The sequence below is a fragment of the Ictidomys tridecemlineatus genome, chromosome 5 (genome assembly GCF_052094955.1).
Source record: "Ictidomys tridecemlineatus isolate mIctTri1 chromosome 5, mIctTri1.hap1, whole genome shotgun sequence".
Classification (NCBI taxonomy): Eukaryota; Metazoa; Chordata; class Mammalia; order Rodentia; family Sciuridae; genus Ictidomys; species Ictidomys tridecemlineatus.
The window spans coordinates 99,106,526-99,112,658 of record NC_135481.1 but is presented as its reverse complement, the minus strand read 5'-3'; positions in this window follow the sequence as shown (position 1 = coordinate 99,112,658).

Sequence of the window (6,133 nt, the reverse complement as noted above, 5' to 3'; positions counted from 1 at the left end):
TTTTCTTGGTCAGAGCTGCGGCAGCTGCGGGAAGCATGAGGCACGTGGCAGATGCCTCTCGCCGAGCATCTATTTCTGATCATCTCTTTTGCATTCTGGAGCCAGGGCTGAGCTGTGGGCCATCTGTCGCTGGAAACATTTTTTTCTTTGCCAGGTCTCACTTCTGGGACTTTTGTCCTCCATCCTCTCTATGCATTTAAGCCTTGCCAAGAGCATGAGGAGCCAGGTGTAGTGTTCCTCTGAATAGATTCCCAGACCTCAGACTCGACCTCTCAAGAGACTCTGAGCATCTGAGTTACTTAGAGCCACCTGGTGCTTCAGTTGCACTACCTAGGTTGGGGTTCACTGATTTGGTAGAAAGAAAACTGAGCCAGGGATTAAGAACACCACTCCCCATCTTGGCTGGGTTGGTTGGTGACTGCAGGTAAATTACTTAGCCCTCACATTTCATTTCAGTTCACATTCACTTGGTGAAATGGAAATTTCTCTTATGACAATTTTCAGATCTGCTTTGTGCTGCAGCAAGAAAAGAAGGCTCAGAATTGCACAGAATTAAGGAGTTTGGGGTAGATGAGCTCTGGCACAGAGGAGTCCTGGCTACCTCAGTCACTTGGTGTGGCACAGCACTGGTGCTTGTCCACTGTCAAACAGCACTGCCACCAAACAGCGTGGTGGTGTTCAGAGAGGGCCGTTACTTCTGATGAGACAATCCCAGAGAGAGAAGTTGAGAACCTCGACTTACTGCTTCATTTCTTGCTGGCATAAGTTCCTCGGAATACAGCCTTTCTGGAAGCAAAAGTCTGAGAAGGAGAGCTCAGAGGCAGCTTGAAACCAAGGACTGAGAAGGAAAATGATCAACCAGGGTGCTTTTTTTCCCTTTGCAGTTCCTGCCCTGGCATAGCTACTCACTGGAGGATTGCTTTTTGGTCAGTTGTGTGATGGCTTTTCCCACCCTCTTTCTTCCTTTGTTCCAGATGGACTACCATGGGCTTGGGCAGGGACCAGGGAGGGCACGGCTGGGATGCATCTTGGGAGTGGACTCTGGGGCTCCTTTCCCTAGTGTCTATCAGGAGGATCTGTTGCAGCTCTGGGCTCCCAACACCCTGGTGCACCCAGCCTCTTTCTGAACAAATGTGCAAAACCAAAACTCTTGCAGATGAGGGCCAGCTGGCTGAGAGCCTGGTAGAGTGCAGATTGGCCTGGGTCAGAAGATGTGGATTCCATGTGTTTTGAAGGGAACTTCCCTCTGTCCCATTCCTAGTCTGCTCCTACACCTAGTGCCTGGGACCTCAGCCAGCTGTGGTGAGAACAGTCTCTACTTTTACATCCTTCGAAGTTTTGTTTCCCATGACCAAGTCCTTTCTGGCTAGGGATTAATATGTATTTGTGCACATTGTCATGTGGGCTAGGTCAGCTAGCCCTCCAGCTGACCTGAGGTGGCCCATCACCACAAGCCAGGCCTCAACAGCTGGTCCCTTCATGCCCACTGGCAAACGCTAAGGGTTATCAGGCAACCTGCGTCTGGGCCAGTCTGCTTAGTGTGACAACTGCTTCCCATGGCCACTGCCCTCCTCAGTAGCAGTGCCAGGTCCTGGCGGATGGGGGGTGGGCAGAGTGTCAACCTTTTCATCTTCAGGGCTGAGACGTGCCACCCACTTCCAAAGGTCCAATTCTGTTTAATCACATGCTTAGGTTAGGCAGGCACATGCTGTGCACCTGAGAGAACCAGGGGAGCAAGAAATGAGGCAGCCCGTCTCCCCAGGAAGTTGGGTTCTTACCCTCCCTGGAGTCTGCATCCTAAGGAAGGGGCCCAGGCCTGCCGCAGGCCTCCTCCACAGGAGAGCCGTCTTCTTGGTGCCTGCCCACCAGGCTTCTGTGCTGTGTTGTTTTAGCTGAACTTTCAGTGTGTGGATGTCGGCACTGCCTGTGGAAGGCTGTGCAGTGTGAGACATTGCTAATTCAGTTACCTTCGTGGAAAGGCTTTTGGGGTGTCATTTCAGTGGATTCAAATAAGCCTGCAATAAAAGTGCTTCTACTTAACAGTGCACAGTCCAAGATGTCGTCAGTTCCGATGTGGCCTCTCCAGCTGCCCGCTGCCTCTCCCCCAATCTGAGCGTGCCACACTACTAACAAGGGCAGCTTCCTGTGGTAAACTGCAGTCTAGTTAGGACTTTGTGGGGATGGACTGGGGTAAGAAGTAGGAAACATCTCCTTTGCTTACAAGTCTGGGTTTTGCTCTTAAGCTGAAGGAAAGGAGAGCAGAGACACTGGACAGAAGGAAGGGTTAAGGAAATGCCTGAGATCCTGTGTTTCTCCACTGATTGAGTTTGTCAGTGTGGAAAGAGTTGACACACAGGGACAATGAAGGGGAAGAAAGGGCATGTTGGGTGGACCCAGGGGTGCTCTCCAAATCTGTGGCCTGGTGACTGATGAGGAGGGACTTCAGTTCCCTGTTGCTATGGTTTCCTGAAGTAAGCTCATCTCCTGGAAGAACCTCCCTTTCTCCTTTGTCCTGATGGGCATGGTGGGCTTGAGCAGGGAGAGCAGGGCTGGGATACACCTGAGGGTGAACCCCGGAGCTGTAAGAGGGACCTTATCTGCTCCCAGATAAGGTTAGCAAGAGCTGAGTGGCTTTGGCAGGCTGAGAAAAAAGGGACCTCTGAAGGCCTGTGTCCATCGTCCATCATGACGGCGGGGAAGTTTCCTGGTTTTAGATTCTGCTCCCCTCCCCTCTGGGTTCTTGCAGCCAGTGGCTGATGATGGTGGGAGGCGGGTGGGCTGGGGCTCCAGCTCCCAGGGGGAAGAGACGAGGAGGCCTTGTTGTGATTTCTGCCCAGCCCACACAACAAGCTGGGGAGACTTTATTTGTTTCAGGGGGAAAGTGAGAACAGGAATGAGACGAAGTGTCAAGGTGAAAGGAAGGGCAATACTGATATGAGCAAAGGAAGGACAACATGAGGACCACACGTCACAGCCTGGGGAGGGCAGCTGGTCATCACAGGGCCCATGGGCCAGGCCCAGCTCTGGAGGCCCAGCTCTCCTTTTTATCAGGCTTGAACTAAAAGGGGGACCACGGAGCACCAACATGGAGCGAGAGGGTCACCCCAGTGGACTTGCAGCTAGCACCACGCAGCCCTGCCTGGCCCGAGAGCCTGGTAGGAGGCTGGTCCCTGGCAGGAGTGTGCTCCCCCCACAGTCCTCTACAGGAGGCCTCCTGCCCTTCACCCATCAGCCTGTTGGGCCTGGCACTCCCCTGCTCTCCAAGGCCAGGGACACAGTGCAGGTGGTGGCCTGCCATGGCACACATGCACAGGGACCTCTGGGCACTCACCAGCCAGCGTCAGACTGACTCCCAGAGCCAGACCGTGCTCTAGGAGGTGGGGGCAGAGGACAGAAAGGCTAGAAACAGACATGTCGATGTCTTGGCTCTTCCTGAAAATCAGTGCCCTGGCCCTGGGCTGCATCACCTCATCCTGGGGCCACAGGGCTGCTGCTCTCTGCACTCGGCCAAGCCCACGTGAGCACGGGCTGCTGGAGTGGCGGGCAAGGGGTATGAGAATGTGGTGAGGCCACAGAGGGAGAGGATTGGCAGTCGGTGGATGGGAAGGCTCTGAAGCCAGCTTCCTGGTGTTCCCGCCCTGGCACCTGGCACCAGGAGCCAGGCTTTGGGAGGCCCTGTAATCGCCCCCACCCCAGGCCTCCTCCACCAAGCAGCTTTCTCTGACCTCACCATGACCCCTCCTTAGCCAGCAGTTTGCACCAGGGCAGAGGAGCTGGGGTCACATCAGCCAGGCCCCTGTCCCTCACAGGCAGTGAGATGAGGTGACACCATGGAAGGTGACTAAGGCCCCAAAGTCCCTGCCTCTCTGTCTCCCCAGAAACCTCACAGCCAGGCCAGCCCCAGAGAGCACAGCCTGTGTAAACAGCCCGGGGGGAGGAGGGGTTGCTACATGGGAAACAGTTAAAAATAAATTCAAAAGCACCACTGTGTCCTGCGGTGGTCTCCACAGGCCTGAGGTCTCAGCTCAGGAGGGGTGAGTGCCAGGAATTGTAGATGGGGGTCAGCAGAGAGCAAGCAGGGTAAGGGTTCCACTCTGCTTCCTCCTCCCCAGGCTTCCCCAGGAGAGAGCCTGTGGGTCAGAGTGTCCTAGGAACTAGGAGCAGTTTCCTCTGTCTACCTGACTCTGGCTCCCAGCTCCCTCTTGCATCTCTTCGCCCTATACCCTGTCATTTCTGGGAAGTTCCCAGAAGCATCTGGGGCTTCTTCCCTGCTGATGAGCAGCCACAACCAGACCCAGAAAGGACCTTGTTTCAGCCTCACCTTTCCTGAGGTGAGCCATCTCTGTGTTGGGGAAGGGAGGAACATGGGGACCACAATCCCCACTCCCTGAGAGCTGAGATGGGCCAGTGAGCCAGGGATCACCATGACCATCTCACTGGTCTGGCCAGGGATGTGGCCTGGGGGCAAACTGGGCACCTCCCTAGGGCCCACTGACCCTAAGAAGAACCTGGTGAGGCTCCCAACTGGGAGTGACCGGCTGGCCTCCTAGGGTGCGTCGGGCCTGGCTATGGGCCCTGAGCTGCAGGGTGGATGAGCGGCAGCCTCTGGGGCCTTCCCTGCAGGGCTCTGCCCTCCTCTCCTTCTCTCTGTTTCCAGGCACCAGCCCTTCTCCTGGCAGGCTGGGTGCCACCTACCCAGGTCTCCAGCCTGTCTGCAGGGACAGCAAGGATGAGCTCAGGGTGGCTCCCTGGTGGGAGTGTGTGTGGGGGGGTGGGTGTCTCTGCTGCTGAGACTCGACTCTGGAGGAATCTCCTCTGGAAAACCCGGACCTTCCCACTCCAAAGCATCCCATGGACTCCTAGCCAGCACAAGCTCTTGACTGCAGAGGGGGCAAACGTACTCTTTTGTGTAAACTGGCATTTAAATTTCTTGACCTGATTTGCCAACCTTTAAAAATCAGATTTCTCATCCAGATTCAGGGTTCTGGTCTCAAACACAATCTGGCCCCACAGGGCCTGCACTGTGAGGAGAGCTGAGCAGCAGCAGCCCGCAGTGTGCCACGGTCCCCATGCCGCCCTCCCATTTGTCACTTGCTGGCCCTGTGGACATTTGAGTTTACAACCCCAGTTCTGCTGCTCCCCTGCCCAGGCTCACAGCTCCTCTGCAGCCTCACTGAAGGCTGCCCCAGGTCGACACAGCCTCTCAGTAAAACCTTAACGATCTCCACATCACGTTGCCCTTCTATAACCTCATCCTCTCTCCAGCTTCCTGACAAGAAGCCCTCTGTGCTGGGGAACTCACCCCTCCCCAAGGCAGTCTGATCCTAAACTTCCTGCCACATCCCTTCCTCACTTACACCCCCAGGTCTCGGGCTCTGTCCCTTCTTATGGTCCAACTGCCCTTTGCCCTACACCTTCTTGTTTGAACTTCCAGAACCTTCTCCAAGCTCTGCCAACTTTTACACATGCTTTCTCTTCCCTGCCAGGGGTCTCATGGAGGATGGGCAGAATGTGCACGACTCCAGGTGCTTGGCTTCTTCTCTACTAGTGCCCCGAGGGATCACGAACTGTGGCAGGCCCCTTTGTCCCTCTAACCCACAAGCCTAAAGGGGCTGCTCACGGAGGGGATGTGGGCCTGGGGCACAGCTCTGCTGGTCTGGTCTTGATTTCCCCAGCAAGGGCTGAAGTTTTAGAAAGGGGACACAGCAGAGGCCACTCCCAGAAGAGCCAGGGGAAGGACCCAGGCCTGAAGTCCCACCCCATGCCCACCTCAGCCAGGACTGGCACCCAGGTCTGCTCAGTCCCACAGCCATGCGGACCCCAGGGTCATTCTGGGCCCTCCACAAAGTCCACACCCTCTGCCGGGAACCCCCAGGCTGCAGTAACAGGCGAGACGGGGCTGCGCACGTGGACCCCGCTGCTGGCCCGGGGGCTCTCCTCCGCCCAGGGCCCTCTTCTGGTTCTCCTCCAGCCCAACCCCTGCTAGCTTTAGCTCAGGCCCACATGGTGCTGCCTATGGGGCCACAAGGGCCAAGGGCTCTTCTGGGCCACCAGCTCCTGCTCTTAGCAGATGCGGTCTGCGCCCAGCTCCTGATTTATGGGCTGCACAGACCTTTCTCAGGATGCGTCTACC